General features: G+C 39.8%; 1 protein-coding gene across 7 annotated transcripts in view; it reads left to right on the forward strand.

Annotated features, from left to right (window-relative positions):
* LOC121282105 (AMP deaminase 2-like) overlaps positions 1–21,640 on the forward strand; it is a 153,571-nt gene that overhangs the window by 51,523 nt on the left and 80,408 nt on the right. The window contains exons 1-2 of one of the 7 annotated variants that reach the window (XM_041195577.1): positions 8,710–8,769; positions 9,391–9,458. The exons of 3 other annotated variants lie outside the window; for them this stretch is intronic. The gene's annotated coding sequence lies outside the window, so the exon portion shown is untranslated. Of the gene's footprint in view, positions 1–8,709; positions 8,770–9,132; positions 9,213–9,390; positions 9,459–21,640 lie in introns of those variants that run through there. 3 more of the 7 variants (XM_041195576.1, XM_041195579.1, XM_041195578.1) reach the window with 3 other exon arrangements.

Here is a 21,640-nt window from a genome sequence, read left to right on the forward strand (position 1 = left end):
CCGGAAACATTTCTTTTCATCTTCTCGTGGTTGATTCAATAGCTTAAAAACTGGCTGGATAGGATGAAAGCTGTTCAGAGTGTGGTACAATTCCATGATGCTGTACTGGCAGGCTGCTGCTTGGTAACCAGATAAAACAGTTTGAAGTGTATGACCATAAATGCCAAACTCATTACTGAAGAAAAGATTAAGCATCAGTTGTGCATTACTGGTGATGGGATACAGATAACTGCAGCGGAAAGAGTTCTATTCTTGCATAAGAGATTTACAAGACTGACTCATTTACTTATTTTCATTTCCCCTACATAACCTGTGACATTGTCAATTCCAGCCACTAGCTAATTATTATGCTGTTATGCTTTTGTTATTTTCCACACTATTCCAAACCAACTAATATCTTTACTTCCAACTGCACCTCTTCCAAACTTTTTATTTCCAACAATAGCTTCACTGTTCATCCTGTCTACTTCCTATCCTTTTTCTTTTTCCTTACTTTATTCTTTGAAACCTAGCCTGCCCTTGTTTCTTTTCTGTGCATACTCTTAGCACTAGCAACTCCTACCAATGAATACTAGTAATGGATTCATTCAATCCATTCAGCTCCATAATTACTATCCATTGTATTATGTATTCATGGATTCTATTCTACCAAATCACTCTTGCCCTATTAAACAGTGATTCATTGTGAGTGATCCCACAAGTGGCCACTAGTACCAAAAGATCGAAAGTTTTGATGGTACTGATTTCCTTTGAGTACCTGATATGAGCTTTCAGAAATTAGAACATGAGGTCCTTGAGTCTGTAACAATTTGTAAAGGTCTTGTAAAACTCTTGTCAGTTTTTGTTAGGAGTCCTAACATGGAATAGATTGCAAACCATTACTCTTAACTAAAATAAAGTAAACACTTTGTGGAGTTGGTCATGCAAGGATCATTAAAAACTGTATGATGTCAACCTGAGATTACTAAAGGTCTTGTAACGCATTAATTTTCAATTGGCCTAAAATTATAACCAGCTGCCAGTTCAACAGAGTTTGCAGTCTCACCCCTATGTACAGCTGGAAAGTGTGTCAGTTTATTTTTGAATCACATGTGCTGGAAACATTGCACAATTGCAGGACATCATTTAATTTCTTGAACAAAAACAGTACCTGGAAAAACTCAACAGGTCTGACAGCATCTGCGGAGAGGCATACAGTTGATGTTTCGAGTCCATATGACCCTTCATCAGAACCCTTCATTTAATTTCTTGAATTTGTTTTTGTTCATTAGGTGTGCCTGACCCATATGCTTAAAATATAACTTTTAGGAAGCATCCATACAATATAAAATACTGAAAGGTTCCAGGTAAACCTTGTTTGTTATTTGCACAAATTGAGGGGATATTGCAATTTCATTAACTGCAATCCAATCACATCAGAAATATATAATTGTATTTTACAGATGTCCCAAACCATTTCATAGCATTCCAAAGCATAGTCTAGTTTCTTTTACAAGTTGTTTTCTGCTCCAGTCCCTGCATGGTGTGTGCTTATGGACAAAAAATTTACTGCTAGGCATCACCACTGGCTGTACGAATCTGAAACTTTCTGAAGAAGCTGAGAGAGAGCATTCCAACAGGAATGTAAGGTGCCTTCTCATAGTGGAATGGCCAGTTGTAGATATGAGCCAATGTCATACTGCTGCTTCAATGATTTGTCTTAATTGGCAGAGATCTGGCGACAGGTCACTTGCCAGCCATTTGGCCACAGTGTTGGATGCCATGTATAATAATTAATGCAAGTGCAATCAGTCATCATTTCACATTCATCTCTGCTAACTAGGGTGTTAGGAATGTAACTTTCTTGTATAGTTATTTAGAAAAAAACCGTTGATTTTCATGTTAGTGCTTAGAATATATTGTGCATCAAACTGGTTAAAGTAGCCCAACATATACATATAATGGGAAAAATAATTCAGAGAATTAACACAATTGATGAGTTCAGGAAATTAATTTTAAATAACTCTGTGAGCAATGCCACACAAGATTAACTGGTTTCTATAATTAACTTGTTACAAGTGTGAAGTTTGTAAGATTATGTTTTGGGGCTGTCTCTTTAATTTAGGGTAAAATGGAGGAATGAAGGGGGTCATTTAGCTTATTCTGAATTCCGCCCGTTCCTGATTCACAATGTCAAGGAGCTGGAAGTCCTAATGATGAGCAACAAGACTTTACTGTGCTGAGATAGCTCACAATGTTTCCTCCAAAAACTGCAAGACAATTGTAGAGAGGGCAGCCCAGCTTGCAAACAAGATCGCTAATCCCAAAGCCAGATTACTCAGTGAAGAAAATGAATAAAGTGTCCTGGCATAGCTACATCTCGTTATTAAAGGTTTAAAGTACAGAAAAAAAAACAAGGCTGGGTGGCTTGGTTGTTAAAAATTAAAGGGGGGCCCAGGTTGCCTAACTGGGAAGAAGGTGCAAGATGTTCACATCTGTAACCAATAACCAGAGTAATTGTGCTGACAGTGAATAGGCTATTAATCTCCAAGTCTCTCAGGGAGGTGATAGGAATGTCAGGTTTTGTAAATGATTATAGTTTAAACTGTCTTTAATTCCAAGATAGAATGGCTTTGGGGATCTAGAGGATTGCTAATTAGCATTTCTACTTGGATACAAGACCCATGTGGTTCATGTTGCTCTGGAGATGGGCTTTGAGAGTGGAAGTGTCCATTGCAAACCATTGTTGTATCGACTTACGTGTTTCTTAAGATAGATCGGTTGGCAAGAATCTGAGAGAGAGCAGAGAGGTAGAAGCAGCCAGTCTCTGTTGTTCACCATACAGAATGTGGGCGGGAGCTCACGCACTGATTGAAGAGACCAAGGTAATAAGGATTTAAATTAAAGATTTGCCTAGCTTTGGCTAGAGGGAGGAATCTCCAGAAGTAACCCTCACTTTGAAAGTCATTTTGGAGATTATAAGCTATTTGGCTGGAAAAGGAGAAAGGAACCAAGCCATCGGGAACAGAGCATAGCTTTGGATTGGTTCCTGGAGAATGAAGTGTCCACTTAAAGGACAGGGTAAAATATAACCATGGAGGGGGATTTTTGGATGTTTTAAAAGTTAAATGAGGAAACTTTTCTGTAGCTTAGAGTTTAAATTGTTTAGTGTTTAATCAATATTGCTTTTAGTTTATTGTTTGTTTCAGTAAAAATCTTAAAACTTGAAATCTTGCTGGGTGATCTTTCCAGTTGGTCACTGGAAATTCAGATATCTTTTGGTCTCTGTGGGGATCGTAACAAGCTGTAGATTGAAGTTGCACTTCCAGTGTCCTAGTTAGCAGAGACTAATGTGGAAATACTGTGTTGGATTGATTGGTGACTAAAATTTGGGGTGAACTGTAGGTGATGGGGTCAAGTTTACACTCTTAAATATCCTAGTGTGCATTCTTGGAGAATGTTATTGATAAGAGGATAAATGACTTTCTAATTTGGATTTGTTTAATCACTTCAAAATGTTTCTGCAACAACCCTAGAAATGTACTTCTAGGAGAAATCATCTTCTTGAGTTCTGTACCTGATGATAGGCAATCCACAGTGCCACGACCTCCACCACAGGTAGAGCAAGGGGGCAGGTCCCAAATCTATCCCAGCCAGAACAGGGATTGAACCCTATGCTCTTGGCACCAATCTGATTCACATCTGTTGTCCAGCCAACTGAGCCACATGGCCCCTCAAGGAGTCTGAGTTGCTGTGGCAACATATACTTTTCCATGCATGTTGTAGTCTGTAGCTATGGATAGTGATGTAGAGGCTCCAATTTCTTTCCATCACATGGCTGACCAGGAATCTCTCCTGCTGTTGCTACCTGCTGTTGGTGTATGTTGGAAGGATTTACAAGTTGATACTTAACCTGTATAGACGTATTATGAATGCAGCTTCTTTGGCCATCAAGTCCTGGAGTGAAACTGGAACCTGGAGCTTCTGACTCCGAGTCAGAGACACTATCCAGTGTGCTATAAGACCTTTGGAAGAAGTGTGTGATTCTTCTTCTCCACTTTTGATTGTCAGATGTTTAGTCAAATTTACTGTCTTGTTTTTCCGTTGACCAGCATTTGGTGCATTTATTCATATTTTCTTTCTGCTGCATCACATACCATTATCACTGATGTCACATTTTAAATTTGAGCACTAACCACTCAATCATCCCTTTTGCATGACCAGGCACCAAGATGAGGCGCAATTATATCATTGTTTTTATTTAGCACAGAATTATTTACTTATCCCATTTTCTCTCTGTGGTTCATTGGTGTCATCCAAATTCTGGGCAACAATGGAAGCAGGAAAGAATCTTTCTATGTACACTGCCATAATATGTAGACCAGTTTCATTTCATAGATGATTCATCTAAAATGTCAGCTTGACTCACTGGTAGAATCCTTGCCTCTGACAATCATACGGATAAAAGCCCCAATCTAGGACTTGACACAATCAAGACTTGTATATCAGTGCACTAAAAAAAGACTTTCATGTATAGAGCGCCTTTCACAACCATCAGATGTCTCAAAGTGCTTTACAGCCAGTGAAGTACTTTAGAAGTGTAGTCACTGATGTAATGTGGGAAACTTGGATGCCAATTTGCACACAGCAAACATCCATAAACAGCAATATAACAATGGCTAGTTTTTTTGTGATGTTAGTCGAGGGATACAAAGCATTTTGAAGGAGAAGTGAGATGTTTAGGGAGGAAATTCCAGAATTCAGGAGGTAATCGATCTCTACCTTTGCTTCTCGTCCTCTTTTGGGGGCTTCAGAAGGCCTCTCAGCAAGCACTAGGATGGCTGATCTGGGCAGAGTTCCTCAAAAATGTACCAGAGGTTTATTTTGGGCTTCACCTGCCCTCATTCCCTGCTCTGAAACATTTTTCCACTATAATAAAATATTTTTCATACTGCTGCAGAGTGTCAGGAACATATAATGTTATTGGAATTTATTGTAAGGAAGAATAGTTGGGGGTGTGTGTGTATTAAAAGCAGCTGGTTTGAAGGCTTTAATGTATATGAAGATAAGCTAGATTTGAAATACTAAGTAGGTAAACATGGCTGAAGTTTTAGAATGTGGAGTGTAAAGGGAAAATTTGCATTTTAGATAAACCAGAGTAATTTGAATTTCAAAAGAGGTGGTGAAATGTTACACTTAGCCAGAAGAAGCCAAACAGTGCAACAAAAACAGAAAATGCTGGGAAAACTCAGCAGGTCTAACAGCATCTGGAGAGAGAGAAGAAAAAAAAGAGTTAATGCTTCAAGTCCTTATGACTCTTCTTCAGACAGTGTGTTTATTTTTTCCCAAAGCTTACTGATAAAATTGGTACTTTGAAAGATTTTTATTATTAGAAAAGTAGAGTCGAAAAGACATATTGGGATAATGGGATTTACATTAAAAAAGGAGAAACCTGTATAAAGGAGATGAGGTAATGTGTAAGAGAAGGCATTCTAACAGGTATGAAAAGCCTCTAAGCCTCAAGTTGCTGTCTACAGGAACTGAAAGTGAAGAAAACTCACTTTGAATTCCACTGTTCAGGGTATTGTGTTACATTGCCTGGATCTTTTAAAATCTATGTGTTTTACTATTGCCTTAACGGAGGTATAACTGGGAGTTAGATTAACTGGGGGAGCTTGGGGTTATCATAATAGAAATTTGTAAACCTATGTATGTGCTTAAAATCATTTTTTTTTATTAATAAAAGTTTAATTTAGTTTTGTAAGAAGCCTGTAAGACTCAGTGGTCTTATTCTATTAAATTCAAGGCACACATCTCAAAATAAATACAAATTGTAAAATAGTTGTGGCACTTGTTTCAAGGTTCCCTTTGGGATTTTAACAGCTCAGCATTTACATCTGCTGTACCATAACAAGAGACATGTTGGTGTTTGGAAGACATGTCTCGTTGATCAGATTTTGGATGTTGAACAAATGGGGTGGAAACTTGATAGATTTGAGTTCTTTCCCAAATTCTGTTTGTCTTCTGCAGATAGTTTCCTTTCTTTTTCTCCACCCCCACCCCCACCCCTCAACCCTTTACACATTGTTATTTCACAATTTTATTCTTTCATGGAATGTGGATTTTGCTGGCAAAGTAAGCATCCTTGGTTTGCTAGCCTATTTCAGAGGGCATTTCAGAGTCAATCACTGTGGATTTGGAGTCACATGTAGGCCAGACCAGGTGAGGATGGCAGATTTCCTTCCCTAAAGGGGCATCAGTGAACCAGTTTTTGAGGTTTTACAGCAATTGCTTTCAATTCCAGTTATTAACTAATTTAATTTGAATTCCATCAGCTGTCATGGTGGGGTTTGAACCTTTGTCGTTAGAGCAATAGCCTGGATCTCTGGATTACTAATCCCTGTGACATTACCACTATGCCACCATCTCCCCATTGTTATTCTCCTAGTCTTAACTACTGGAAGATAATTTCTACACATATATAAAGCTATCGTTACTATTTTGCAACTTGTTATGTGGAATACTAACCTTGAGACATGATTCTGATTTGCATTTTGATAGATTCTCCTTGAGGACAAAGTTTCTGATCTAACAATCTATATTACCAAGCTCTAACCCAGTCATAACCATGGACTTCTACGTTAGTATTTTGCAGAGAACAGTTTTAATGAAACATCAACATTGATAAGTAAAAATCTAGTTCCCAGGGCCAGATTAGTTGGGTGTTTGATGGTTCTGAAGTTCCCAGAAAACATCAATGATTTATTTTTGGCTTTTATCAGTTGCCCTTATTCCCTGATCTGAAATATCTTCCCACTACAATAAAATAATTTTCACACTAACATTGCAGTACTAAAATTAAGAGGTACTTTGCCAGAACAACCAAACAACAACGTGTTGTTTTTAGTGTTACAACATTGTGGGATTTTGCACCACCACATTCAGACATTGCATAAGCCTACTTCTTTTGTCAAATAACTAGGTAAAGATTTCATTTTTTTAAATGTACAATTTTACACACAGTGCAATTGCATATTTGTCTACACAGTATTTTCAAGAGTGATAATTGACATTAGTTTCCTATTAGTTAATTTAATATACTAATACAACGTTATCAGGATTAGAATGTATTGGTGGCAACCAAGGATTGGGTAGACTGCATCCTTTCAGAAAAATTTTTTAAGAGCCAGTGGAGGCTCAATTGTTCAGAATACCAAGACTGTTCTATCTATCCCACTACCAGAAACAGGATACAATTTGCAACTTGTGCTGCATTTGGAGTATTAACTCTTATTCCTGTGTAGACAGGCAGCTACTATCTGGAATGTTTTCACGGGAAAATTAATCAGATACTTCATACAACTGTGAAAAGAAACGGTCAAAAACAAAACTTAATGTTTGTGTGAATGATGGGCTGAAAGCAAAATTTGTAGAGTTCCATAGGTCCATTTTCTTTAATTCCCTAATTATGTTGAACTTGAATGTGGGTGGAAGCTAAAGATACCTGCTTGAAAAACTAGAGCTCCTTATTCCACCTAGCCATTTAAAAGCCATCATATTTCCAGATGGATTAAGCCCATGAGTAGTTAAAGCATACAGACAGGAAAGTTACAGCTTCTATTCCTGGTCCTGGATCAGCTGATTTCAGAATTCTAGTTTGGCGAATGGATAAAATGACCAGGATTCCCACTTCTCATCAGAAATCCATTTCGGAGCTACTCTCCAACATTGATTGCCTGCCAGCATTCATGGTTGAGGCTTATTCCTGAGGAATAACCCTTTTGAGGTATCAGAGAGCCATGGACCACCAACGAGTCACCACGAGTCAGGGAGCAGAAAAGGTTATGTGTATGCATTTGTCAAAAAAACCCCTTATGTTTTAAAATACAATTAATTCTTTATGGCCACTGTTTGAGTAAAAAATTGGTCAACTCTATTGGTGCACATGCCTCTGTGAAGAACGTAAAATTAAGTAAAAACAGATGGTTCATTCCCCTTCCTTCCTCATAAATCTTTATGCAACTTATATCACAACAGAACAACTGATGGGTACTGCAGCTTTAAAATAACCAGTGAAAAATATAGATTATTGTTAGGAAGACAAGGCAAAGGGCTAAGTGCTGTGGTGGAGAACACTAGCAAGTTTAATGATAGGAACTTTGAGGCAAATCAAAAAGTAGTGATGTTACATCTTCCCTGGGGTTTACAATATCATAGGTTATAGCAGAAATAAAAGGTTGAATGAAGTCCTCATAAGCAATAGTTCTTTTCACATCATGCTGGTGCACAAGCTTTTGCACACTGCTGTACCTGCTGGGCATTTGTTGGTGAGCCACGTTTTCCAAGTTTCTGACCTGCAGTGTCGGCATTCATGCAGAATTGGGCCCTGGATGCTCACCTCATTTATGTTTGAAGTGTGCCACTGACACAATGAATTCTGGCTTTTGTTGCAGATGGTGCGCGATAGACACAACACTCAGTGTTGCATTTGGAAATGGCATGGGTGAAGAATTGTAAGATGGTGCAGTTGGGAGATTGAGGAGAACAGTGGGTGGAGAATGCACAGGAAAGTACTTGTGCTGTGGGCTGGGGAGCATATCACCAGGTGGCTCGGTGTTTGTCCCTGGCTGTGTTTGATCTGCTGCCACTCAACTATGTAATCAGCACTGCTGTCAGAAACAGCCGTGAAGGCGAAAAAACATAGTCTTAGCTTGAGAAGCCGGGGTGAGGAGCAGGAGACGTTTCTGACCACCCACTTCGGTTGGTTGATCGCCGAAGGTGCTCTATCAAGTAAGGGTATTACTTTGCTAACTTGTCCTGATCTGTTCCGATCCGGGACCTGTTTTGTGCTTCGTGCTTGCCTTGGGAGGGGTTTGCATTCGTGAACCCCTCCTCTCCCCTCTCCTCCCCTCTCCCCCAGCTGGCGGTGGCAGTGGTTGTGGCTGCTGCTGTCAACGGGCTATTTAAAGACGTTTCGGCGCTGGGGCTTGCAGGCGATTCAACGAGCTTTGCTGCGGACAAAACGCGATCGGTCAGTGAGGGAAAGAAGCGCGACCTCTCCCTCTGGCTGCTGCAGACATCCCCATGCCCCTCTGCGGCCCCGTTTTGTCTCTGTATTTGCTGTTAATTACAACGCAAGCCGGGTAGTCGGAGCCAGTCAGTCGAAAATCTAGCGCAGCATCGCGTAGCAAATCCCCCTCCCCCATCTCTCTTCCTCTGCTTTCAATTGCCTGGTAAGTAGCATATTGCACGACGCAGTTCTTTTTAAAGTTACAATTTTCTGTTGTGGCTGAAATTAATTAGAATTAATAATTGATAAATCTCCGGGTTTATGTTGCAGTGCCTGGTAATGAATACCAGCATGCTGAGGTGGCACGCTATTTTATTGTAATTTTATTGTGCCCCTCAAAGGGACCAGGGTACTCTTCCAGTTGAACTGCTACTCCCTCTCCCTGTGGTGCGATTTATTAACCATCGAGGTAAGTAACTGGATTCACCGTTATTTCCTATTGTCAGCATTTTAGCCAGATTATACAGTGATCTTAGGAACGATTGCACGATTTATTTTGAAGGTTGCATTTACTGTAGTTGTCCACTTGCCTGAAGAATCTTTCTGCAGTCTCTCCGTTTAATTTGTGCCTCAGTTCTGAAAGGCAGTCCATTTTGCAAAGATACAGCTTCTAAACTGGCATCTGAGGGCAGAATCTGTCATTCCCTCTGCGGTCAGCTGGTGTAACCTATGCAAAACGCTGCATCAAACTTGTTTTTGTGAAAATAATTGACTGCCGGCACTTTTACTTAATTTACCCAATACCTATGTTGGCTAAAGTTTCAGTAACTGGTGGTTAAATGGGGACATTCTGATATTTGTGGAGGATTCTCCAATTAGCAATTATGTGATACAAAAGTTAGCACAAAAATGTGCACCTTCCCAATGTGAATTTGCAATCTTTTGTTAGTTTCCTGCATTTTCGTTAAATTAAAACATTTGAATATATGGTGGTTCTTGTATAAACTCATGTACCATGTTACTATGTGGTAGACAAGCCATTGTAATGAATTTGAAGTACAAGTGTGTACATTAATTCTTCCAAAGTATATAATAAGCATGTTCAAACTAAACTCTTTTTGCACCATTCAGTAGGAGGAAAAAATAGCAAATGAATCTGCTGGAAACACCCAAACAGCCAAGCAGCATTCTTGGGGAGAGAAGCAGTTAACATTTCAGATCAATAACCTTTTGTCAGAACTGGAAGAATTTAGAGAGGTAGTTTTTTTAACAACTACAGAGAGGTAAAGAAGCCGGCAGGGGTGGGGGTTGCAGTGGGAGGAGAGGAAGGAACAAAACAGAGAAACATCTCCCTAAGGGGAGGTATGGGACTAGTAAAAAAAAAACAAAGTGAGTCCAGAGAAGCTGTAATTGGCGACAACAAAACCACTCCCAGCATCTCTTGTCTAACAAAATGGGACAGCGGTTACGATCTGAAACTGTTGAACTGAGAAGCTCAGTCTGGAAGATTATATAGTCCCTAAAGCATAGAATGTGCAGAAGGGACCATCCATTTCACAGTGTTCTGATTCGTCTGTCTCTTTCCTAAAATGTTACAGATGTTTGGAAGTGGATTATTATAAGCATGTTGAGTGAGTATTAATCCTCTCCATCCGAGAATAATCTGGAGAAAAAAAATTGTAGGTGCTTTCTTTCCTTTTTACATAAAAAGTTAATCTTAATATTGTCTTAAATTATGCACACTTATTTCTCCATACTTTTTTGACTTGATGAGCAGGATTGGATTCATTCAGTCATAGTAGATCACTTGTCCTGATGCTTCTGAAGTTGCATCGAATTAACTTTTTAGTGCTGTTGGTGAGAACACGTGGATGGAATTAAGACAGCCAGTTCCAGTTTGACAGGAGATTTGTAGTCATGCCCGCATGCCCGGCTTATGGATTTTGGTCATCAGGACAAACCCTTCATTGTCATGAATCCATAATTAGAGTGAGCTGACTTTTTCCCTCCTCCATTTTCCTCTTTTAGTTTAGGATTTGTTGAGAGGTATACAGAAAGATATATTGCCCATAAATATGGGTGATATATTTAAAGGTGTACCTACAGTGAAACCTTCAGAATAAAAATCAACAAGCATACTTGAAATTTTTGAGTCCCTTTGTCAGTTGAAGCATTTACTTTGGACCTTGATTTTGAGTTGGAGTTTAGAAATGCGGTTACTGATTTGGAATTAAGCAATACTGTGATAACGGAAATGTTTATGGATCTTTTTTTGTGCTATATTAACAAATTTTAAATCTCTGTGTGATTTTAAACACACTTGACCAACGGTAGCTTCTGCTGATTCATCTGAGGTGGTTTCTAAAGGCGTATCTTACACAATAATGATCGCAGACGCAGCTTATTTTAATGCTTTGATTGGGTTAGCAAATGTTGCACATAGCGAGGACCAGCACATTTCTGCAACTTCCTTCCACGTATCCCCTTTTCAGAAGTGATTCCTGAATGTTGCACGCTGATTTTGTGCATGTTATAGTTGCAGCACTTGCCACAGCAGTTATGAGCCCAAGTGACACAACATGTCACAGGTACAAACTCCAATATAGAAATAAAAGTTGGTATAAATTACAGGGCTTATTACAAAACATATTGATGGGACTGTGATAAATCTCTAGAATATCGGTCTGCAATACATCCCCAGCTAATCTGTATATTAACATTCAGTACCCAAGGGAGATGAAGAAAAGCTGTCAGTGTTGGAAATTGGAAAGTAAAACACATGTTGAAGGTGCACAGACAGTTCAGCATCTGTAAATGAATGGATTAAATAATTGGGTGTGTAACCTTTTATCAGTTTGATTTTTGAAAATTTGTGTTCAAGGGTCATGTATTATACGGTAATTATTAGCAGGACAATGGGAAATGTAGTAATAATTACCAATGGTGTTTCAATTATGCAGCTGCAGCCAGCAGAGTTTTGAACACTTTAGTTCTGGAACATCTGTTAATGGTGTTAATTCATGGGTTTATTAGGATAAGAACATAATGTTTATGACCAGGAAAGGATTCAAACATATTCTTTTTCATAGATTACCTTCACCTATGTACCTGCTGATCAAATTCATTAATTCCTTCCCTAACTGGAAACCCAGTCCTAGCTGCTTTCTATAGTAGTGTAATTTTGTTATAATTACTGTTATATTCGTATGGACTTTTCAGATAGGTCTCAATATTTACACTGCTGAATTTGCTTCCTTATCCTGGCGACAGACTTGGAGATACAGGTTTGTTTTGGTTCCACAAATTTATCATTGTAATAAGGAGCCAGATTTAGCAGCATAAAATTCCAAGAGCTGGATTGCAGTTGCAGCATAAAGCCACATCTCTTGTGAATCCATTTATGCCTTCTCTGTCAATGGTAACCTTTCCCATTAACTCCATTACCTTAAATCTATGCCACCTGGTTATTGATCCCTCCATCAAGGGAAATACCTCCTTCCTGTCTACCCTATCTATGCCCCTCATAATTTTATACACCTCAGTCATGTCCCCCTGCAATATCCTCTACTCCAGGGAAAATAACCATAATCTATTCAATCTCTCCTCATAACTAAAACTCTCCAGCCCAGGCAACTTCCTAGTCCTTTGCATTCTCCCTAGTGTAATTACATCCTTCCCATAATGCGGATTCTAGAACTGCACGCAATACTCTAGCTGTGGCCTAACCAGCGTTTTATGCAGTTCCAGCATAGCCTCCCTGCTCTTATATTCCATGACTTGGCTAATAAAGGCAAGTATCCCATATGCTTTCTTAACCACCTTATCTACCTGTCCTGCTACCTTAAGGGATGGGTGGACATGCGCACCGAGGTCCCTCTGATCCTCAGGACTTCCCAGGGTCCTACCATTCAACGTGTATTCCCGTGCCTTGTTGTCCTGCCCAAGTGCATCACCTCAGACTTCTTCGGATTAAATTCCATTTGCCACTGATCATCCCATCTAACCAGCCCATCTATATCCTCCTATAATCTAAGGCTATCGCCCTCATAATTTACCACCCCACCAATTTTTGTCTCATCCACGAACTTACTGCTCAACCCTCCTACATTCAAGTCTAAATTGTTTATATATACCACAAACAACAAGGGACCCAACACCAATCCCTGTGGAACCCCACTGGACGCAGGCACCCAGTCATAAAAACTCTCAACCATCACCCTCAGCTTCCTGCCACTCAGCCAATTCTGGATCCAATTAGCCAAATTGCCTTGGATCCCATGGGCTCTTAACTTCGTTATCAGTCTCCCATGCGGGACCTTATTAAAAGCCTTGCTGAAGCTCAAGTAGACTACGTCAAATGCATTGCCCTCATCTACACACCTCGTCACTTCTTTGAAAATTCAATCAAATTGGTCAGACATGACCTCCCCTTAACAAAACCATGTTGACTGACCTTGATTAATCCCTGCCTCTCCAAGTGTAGATTAATTCTGTCCCTCAGAATTGCTTCCAATAGTTTCCCCACCACTGAGGTTAGACTGACTGGCCTGTAGTTCCCTGGTTTATCCCTTCTTCCCTTCTTTGGCTGTCCTCCAGTCCTCTGGCACCACTCCTGTGGCCAGAGAGGTATTGAAAATTAATGCCAGTGCCCCTGCTATCTCCTCACTTGCCTCACTCAACAGCTTGGGATGCATTTCATCCGGGCCTGGAGATTTATCTACTTTTAAGCCTGCCAGACCACTCAGAGCCTCCTCCCTTTCTAAGCTAATTTCTTTAATTATATCACAGTCCTTCTGCCTGATTTCCATACCCATGTCGTCCCTCTCACTTGTGAACGCTGACACAAAATATTCATTTAGAACCCTACCTACGTCTTCTGGCTTCACACACAAATTACCACTATGGCCCTTAATGGGCCCTACTCTTTCCCTAGTTATCCTCTTACTCTTAATGTACTTGTAAAATAACTTTGGATTTTCCTTTATTTTACCTGGCAATGTTTTTTCATGCCCCCTTTTTGCTCTCATAATTTCCTTTTTAAGTTTCTCCTTATACATTCTATACTGCTCTAGGGCTTCCACTGTTTTGAGCCCTCGGTATTTAGCATAATCCCTTTTTCTCTTTATCCAATCCTGTATATCTCTCGACATCCAGGGTTCTCTGGATTTCTTGGTCCCACCCTTTATCTTTACTGGAATATGTTGGCCCTGTACACTCCCTATTTCCTTCTTGAATGAATCCCACTGGTCTGATTTACCTAAAAGTAGCTGCTCCCAGTCCGCTCTGGCCAAATCATATCTGATCATATTAAAATCGGCCTTCCCCCAATTTAGAACTGGCCCATCCTTACCCTTTTCCACAACAACCTTGAATCTAATGGAGTTATGATCACAATCTGCAAATGCTCCCCCACTGATAACTCTACCACTTGGCCGGCTTTATTCACTAAAATTAAGTCCAGGGCCACCCCCTCTCTTGTAAGACTTTATACGTACAGGCTTAAAAAGCTCTCCTGGATGCATTTTAAGAATTCCACTCCCTCTAAATCTATCACACTATGACTAACCCAGTTAATGTTGGGGAAGTTGAAATCCCTGCTATTACTACCCTATTATTTTTACACTTCTCTGAAATTTGCCTACATATCTGCTCTTCTATTTCTCTCTGACTGTTTGGGGGCCTATAGTACACTCCCAGCAATGTGATTCACCTTTTTTGTTTTTAAGTAGGATTCATATGGCTTTGTTTGAGGAGCCTTCTAAGATGTCATCCCTCCTTACTCCTGTAATTGATTCCTTGATCAATATTGCAATACCTCCTCCTCTTTTACCTCTTTCCTTGTCTCGCCTGAAGACCCTATATCCTGCCCCTCTCTCAACCATATCTCTGTGACATCAATGACATCATACTTCCATGTGTTAATTTGTGCCCTCAACTCATCTGCCTTATTCGTCAGACTCCTTGCATTAAAATAAATACCATCCAACCTTGCCAAACTCCCTTGTGCCTTAACTGGCCTGTAATTTCTATGCCTTCCAGACTCACTTGCCCTGTCTTGTAATTTTGGCTGTGCATCTCCCCCTGCTGAACCTCCTCTCAGGATCTCATCCCTCTTCCAAGTTAGTTTAAACTCTTGTCAAACTCTTTACCTAAGTGGTGACAAGGAAAATCCATCTCTTATTTTTAACTAGTACTGTAACTGGTGTTACTATCCCAGACGAGACCTGCAATTTTGTTGTGATCTGGTTAGGGACCAGTAACTTTTGTTGTAAAGTAGATGAAATGTGAATTCTCAGGTATTTACTCCGCAGATGCTGCCAGACCTGCTGAGTTTTTCCAGGTATTTTTATTTTTGTTTTGTATTTCCAGCATCCGCAGTTTTTTGCTTTTATCTTAGTGAATTCTCAGGTATTTACTAAGAATAAAGTTACAAGTCCCATGTTCTTGAACAGACAGAAAAATCTTTACTATACAGAAGTCAGCAAAGCAAATAGTCAACGCTATCTATCTTATGTTAATCCTGGATGTTAGAGTATGAGGTAAATATGAATTTACAGGCGAACTGTGGTCAAACACAAACTGCATGTTAAATGATAGACATGACCAATACAGAATTCACAAACTTTGTCAATAATCCACCCAAATATCAGTGATTACTGTGCCACAAAAATCCTTCAAATTCTGACTTCCCCACAAGGAGTTTCAGCTCTTGTCCTTCAAAGACCTAATCTGATCCCCAGCCGACAGCAGCTCTACTTTACCCGCGTTCCATGGGTACAATCCTCACCAAAAGGCAAACTATTCCAGATCTCTCAGATCTGCTCCCAGATCCAGCCTTTGTGATCATCCTTTTCAGCTAAGCTGATCTACTTCTGAGACTGCGTCCCATGTATTGGCCAAGCTGCATTCCAATGTCTAAACACAGACCCAGCTCCTCAGCCAGACTGCTGCCAACAACTGCAGTCCACCTCCCAGCTCTCTAGCAGACAATTATTCCTTGGCTTCTCTGAGCCCCAATACACCAAACAGCATGGAGCTATCAACTAACCTGGGCTCCGCTGAGCCCCAGTTCCAAAACAGAACTGAGCTATCGACTGCTCTTGGGCTTCCCTGAGCCTCAACTCCCCACAGACCTCTGAATCCTAGCTGCATGGAGTTAGCGACCTTCTGCTGACTCTTCAGTGTCAGACTAACCCTGTCACGTACGGTCAGTTTTTGCAGCCAAAAGTTCAACCCCATGGTCATGTTTTCGGCCCTTTCAGAGTAAGCTGTTAAAGGGAATCTGGCAACCGAGCATGCGCAGCCAATCACCTGTTGCTCTTTGCGCTTGCGCCAGAACTCCAGATTTGCTAGGAGTTGTAGTTCTCCCATGGCACGATCCAGAGTGGCAAGCAGCCGTGTCGGATTCCTTCAGGCTGGAAAGTTTGAAAAAAATATGGACAAACAAATGTATCCTGAACAGAAAGATGTAAGGAAATGTTTTAACTTGTTAAATGAAGAGATGTGATGCATTCTGGTGCTAAAGTAGCAAAGATGATTAAGTGTACATTTAAATATTATAGATATTTGAATGCAAACCTAAGTCTGATTTTTATGATCAGCAGTGAAACAACAACACTCCTGACATCAAAGCAAGCTGCCCAAAAAGATCTAGCCGTCTCAGTGGCATGGATTTCCCTTTTCCTGGCACAAGTTTGATTCTGGTATTCAACAACAGTGCTTGTCATTAAGCTGGTGAAGCAGCCAATGACATTGAAGAATTCTCGCAGACAGCAAACCAGGAAGTCAAAACCACTGACTATCTGTAAAATGGATAAAAAGCAAAGGATAGTGAAATATATGGTTAGGTCATGCACGTTGGATTTAAGTAGAAGCTGAAATATCATAAACTTCTTAAACTTATCATTTGAAAACCTGTGGATTTTTTTTATCATGATGGAGAAAGAAATTTGACATTCCACAAATACAATTTTGTTTTTTTATTTGTTTACGAGCAGGCGTCGCTGGCTAGGCTGGCATTTATTGCCCATCCCAAAATTAGGCGTTCAGGGGCCAGAGAGATTCTTCAGCTGTGACTATGAATTTAGTACTTGTTGAAAACGAAGTTACACCTCAGTTAACAAGATGTAACGGTTTCAAATGTGTGTTAAAATGCAATTAATAAAAGTGAAGTTCAGGCCGGTGCAAATGATTGTATAAGTTACCCATCTGTGGGAACTTCAAAGGAACCCTGTGGAGGAACAGGAGCAAAGAAACATTGACAGCAATTTCTGGATTGTCATATTTAACTACGCATGTGCGGGTGCCAGAAGTTGCTAAAAGTGTCAGTGTTTTGCCATCATTACAATATTAAAAATCTGACTGTAGATTAAATGTTGAAATTACTGTTATATCATGTAGTAGTGGCTGTGAAGGAAAATCTAATTTTATGGGTGTGGGGAGGAAAAGGTAACCACAACGTTTGTAAATCATGAAAGGAGTTGGTAGGAAGGATGGTCTTTTTGTGCAGCAGTTACATATTTGGTACCTTTGAAGGTGCTGAGTCTTGCTGGGATGTGGTTCCGTTGGATTGACAGTTTTGGTATTTTAACCCAAATGTTTTGTGATTTTGATAAAGAAGCATTGGATTAATCAACTGAGCCTGATTCTGTCTTCACCTTGCACACTTTCCAGCAGGATTGCTCTGTAGCCCTCAGAAGTAGGGTGACACTCTTTCTTCCCCAACTTGCAAGTTGCAGTACTGTTAAGGTCAATTGTAGCAACTGTTAAGACAAGCTAACTTGGTGCAGCCTAGGTATAAAGCTTGGACTTTTTTTTAAGTTTGTATAGTTCTGTGCTTAAAGTGCTCAGCAAGCAATGTAGTTATCCACTTTGCCATCTTGGTAGTGATTTCTTCAGATATCTGAGTTAACAAATTAAATTGACTGTCACCTAGCACAGTGACAGCTGATTCAATTGCATTTTCAGAGGGGAAAGCAACAGGTTCCTAATTGAATAGGGTGTAACACTACAGGAGGGAGATGAAAATGATCTGTGCAGATCCTAAATTATGAGGCGGACCAAATGTGAGTGACTTGCTTATACCAAACTTGGTAGATTCTATCCTTTATTTTCCTGCACCTAGCAACTAAGCTCCCCATTTTCCCTCTGGATTTGACAGTATATTTTCTGCATTGTGCTCTACCTGTGATGCAAATTGCTAATGTTGAGTTGGTAGATTTAATTAGCAAATTGTTAATCCTTAGCAGGTCCTTAGTTTTTAATAGAAGCGGCGTAAAGCAGAGTAATAAAATAAAAGCTTTTGTTCAATTTCTTCATTTGGTTGGTTGGGGAGTGACAGAAAAATGAAGACACACATAGGACATGTACAAAATGCTTCTCTGCTGGGATGGATATCAAATGGTTAGTCTGCCCTGGCTGCTCTTCTGCACCTCTTTGTGGCTGATTGCACAATGCCTGTGTGCAGCGGACTAGGCATTCTTTCCCTTGCCTTGCCTCATAATTAAAATGGTGCACAATTCTCAGATAAGCTTAAAGTGAAAGAATGTGGAAACAGTGAAATTCAATATTTGGTATGTTACATTTTGCTATTGGCTTGGTTGGAAGCATAATAATATAAGAAATCGGCGCAGGTATAAGCCATATGGCCCCTTCAACCTGCTCCACCATTCAATACGATCACAGTCTCAGCTCTACTTTCCTACTGTTCCCCATAACCTTCCTTGACTCCTCTGTCTTGTCTATCTCATCCATGAATATCCCATCCATGAATATCCTCAATGTCTCAGCTCTCTGAGGCTGGAGCATTTTGGGGTGCTGTGAAGGATACACAAGGGAGAAGTTGCATAATTTGTTGATTCCTATCAACTACCTACCTTTATGGGATGTTTTACTTCTTAGGATGATAGTCATTTACTGAATTGGGTGGTGAAGGCAGCCTTCTGTCTTGCAAGATGATTTTTTTTTGCCATGGTGACCAACTCTGTGTTAAGTATTGCCTGGTGTGGCACGGAGCTCCATTCTTACATGGCAGTCTCTGCTGCATTTGCTGCCAAGGAAGGCAGTCTCTGCTGCATTTGCTGCCAAGGAAGGCAGTCTCTGCTGCATTTGCTGCCAAGGAAGGCAGTCTCTGCTGCATTTGCTGCCAAGGAAGGCAGTCTCTGCTGCATTTGCTGCCAAGGAAGGCAGTCTCTGCTGCATTTGCTGCCAAGGAAGGCAGTCTCTGCTGCATTTGCTGCCAAGGAAGGCAGTCTCTGCTGCATTTGCTGCCAAGGAAGGCAGTGGCTGAGAAGCTGCACAATTCACTGGCCTCCTTTTTCTCTGGGCCCTGTCCTTGGTTATAGCTGAGGATTGTTATGCTTTAAGTAAGTAACTCATCTTTGCCTTCTGCATTTATATAATCTGTATTTTCGTGGACAAGTTGGTCCTTTTTGATGTGTTGACAGCACATTCAAATAGAGAGAATTCTGCTCACATTCATGGTTTTCAGTGGGTGATTTTAAACTGTAACACAGGCTCTAATTACTGAACTAATTTGAGAGCTTTTCCACAGACCCTATTATTGAAGAAGCTTCTGTAAACTTAGGCTGTGCCTGCTTGTGCGTTGTACCAGGACAAGACATTTGAAGTATAGAATAAAAGGTGATCTTAATAAGACACAAGAACAGAAACACCTCAGTGCCTTCCAAATACTTTTTTTCTGTTTGAAAGTGAACATATTTGTTAAAAGATTTGAAAATCTTACATCTGTTATCTTCCCATCTGTTATTTTTTTTTCTCAATTATAAATCCCTGTGTCCACATTTACAATGGAAACTACCTACTGCCATTTTATAATTATAGCAGTGGCTGATGTATAGTCCCTCACTTTTCTGCTGGAGAGAAACTATTATGCTCCAATCAAGTATGCTGTCTTCAAATTGATTGAAGCTGTGTTATTTAGCTATAAATATAATCAAATTGAAGCTTTATATAAAAATAAGGACTTTAAAATGGAGACTGAATTATTTCTGCTTTTTATGAGCAAATCATCTCCCACCTTATAACCCTCTGCTTCATCTGGAGATTATACTTGATATTGATGCAGGGAAACAAGACCATGGGCTATCAACTAATAACATGTTAAACCAAGATAAAGATACAGGCAAAGAATTTAAATCTTTAAAATGTGAACTTCATTATGCTGACGTGCCCTGCTCCAAATATCCACAGCCCTCTAATCTCACTTCACATGCACTTGGTTTTCACTTTCTGTGCTGTACGATGTGCAATTGAATCATAATTTATAAAAAGTAGAGTGTAATGGATAGTTGGGAGCAAAATAGAAAAATGTGGGATTCAGATTCAAACTCGAAATTGTGTAGCTTGCTGATTTCTTTAGATTACTGGGAAATGGTACAAAATGTTAACTGATGGATGGTATTTTGTGTTAATGTTTAAAAATATATCTTGAAATCACTTCAACCACAAAGGATCGGGATGTGTTTGGTAACAGCAGCAAACAGTGATTTTCATTGGTTGTGGCCGCATTTTCTATTCTTGGTTTATGTAAAGTGAAATTCCATTTGGGAGTTCAACTTGGAACGTTGACACATATTCAAACAAAATGATGATGTATAATTTTTTTTCTCCCTTGCACCATGTTGTGTTTAGGGACACATCTTTTGCAGCATTGTGAAACTCTTGTCAATCTTTCTTGTCATTTTGCTTTTGGTGAAAGTGTGCTACCTATTGGGATGAGATACTTCCCTTTTTGAGCACCTGGCTGCCAGCTCTGTGTAAAGTAAGTGCGGAAACCTTGGAAGGAATTGTTTTCTTTGCTGCATATTACAGCAACTATCATTTTAAAATTCACTTTAATGATGTTTCTGCTGTTGTGTGAATGTACTGTTCAGCTTAAGTGACAGATGAAACATAAAACAGCTTGTCATTTGCGTGTTAAATAAAAACAGAAAATGCTGGAAAGGCTCAGCAGATCTGACAGCAATGCCAACCTCTTTGTGCGAATTCTGATGTATTTTCAGTCTCACACTCATACTTTTCTAACATTGGTTATAAGTTTGAGATTACTGTTGTCCTTTCTTCAGTTCATGAAATGGAAATTAACCTGTTTTGATCTATGCTGATCTTTATTTTTCTAGCCTACAAACACTGGTCGATATTTTTAATCTAATGATGATATCTTACAAACTCATGGGCTGTAACTGATATATGGAGAAAATAGAAGTGGTATATATCCTGGGGATTACTCTGAGTACAGGGTGATTAGATTCAGGGCATTAAAATAAATAACGGTGGACGTGTCCATGCTCAACAGTCTGATGGATGTTATTTAAAGCATCTTTGTTATGGTTTTGCTCTTGTTGAGTAAAAAAAAAGCAGCTGTCTGCTTTCTGTGCACTGGGCCATTTTTAAATATTTTGAATCACAGACCAATCTAGTCATATGGGCATAATAACTACCATGATCTTCAGAAGATTTGCATGTGATGGGCATCAGTTTCAATGCTGATGCCAGACTGAAGGGGCAGTGCAATTTGAAGAAGTGGCTCAGAAACTCTGGAGGGAGTAAACAAAATAAATATGATCTAGGCAGATTAATAGCAGAAAAAAATTAATACAAGACAAGTAACATCCCACTTAGGATGGAAAA

This window comes from Carcharodon carcharias, chromosome 9 (genome assembly GCF_017639515.1).
Source record: "Carcharodon carcharias isolate sCarCar2 chromosome 9, sCarCar2.pri, whole genome shotgun sequence".
Taxonomy (NCBI): Eukaryota; Metazoa; Chordata; class Chondrichthyes; order Lamniformes; family Lamnidae; genus Carcharodon; species Carcharodon carcharias.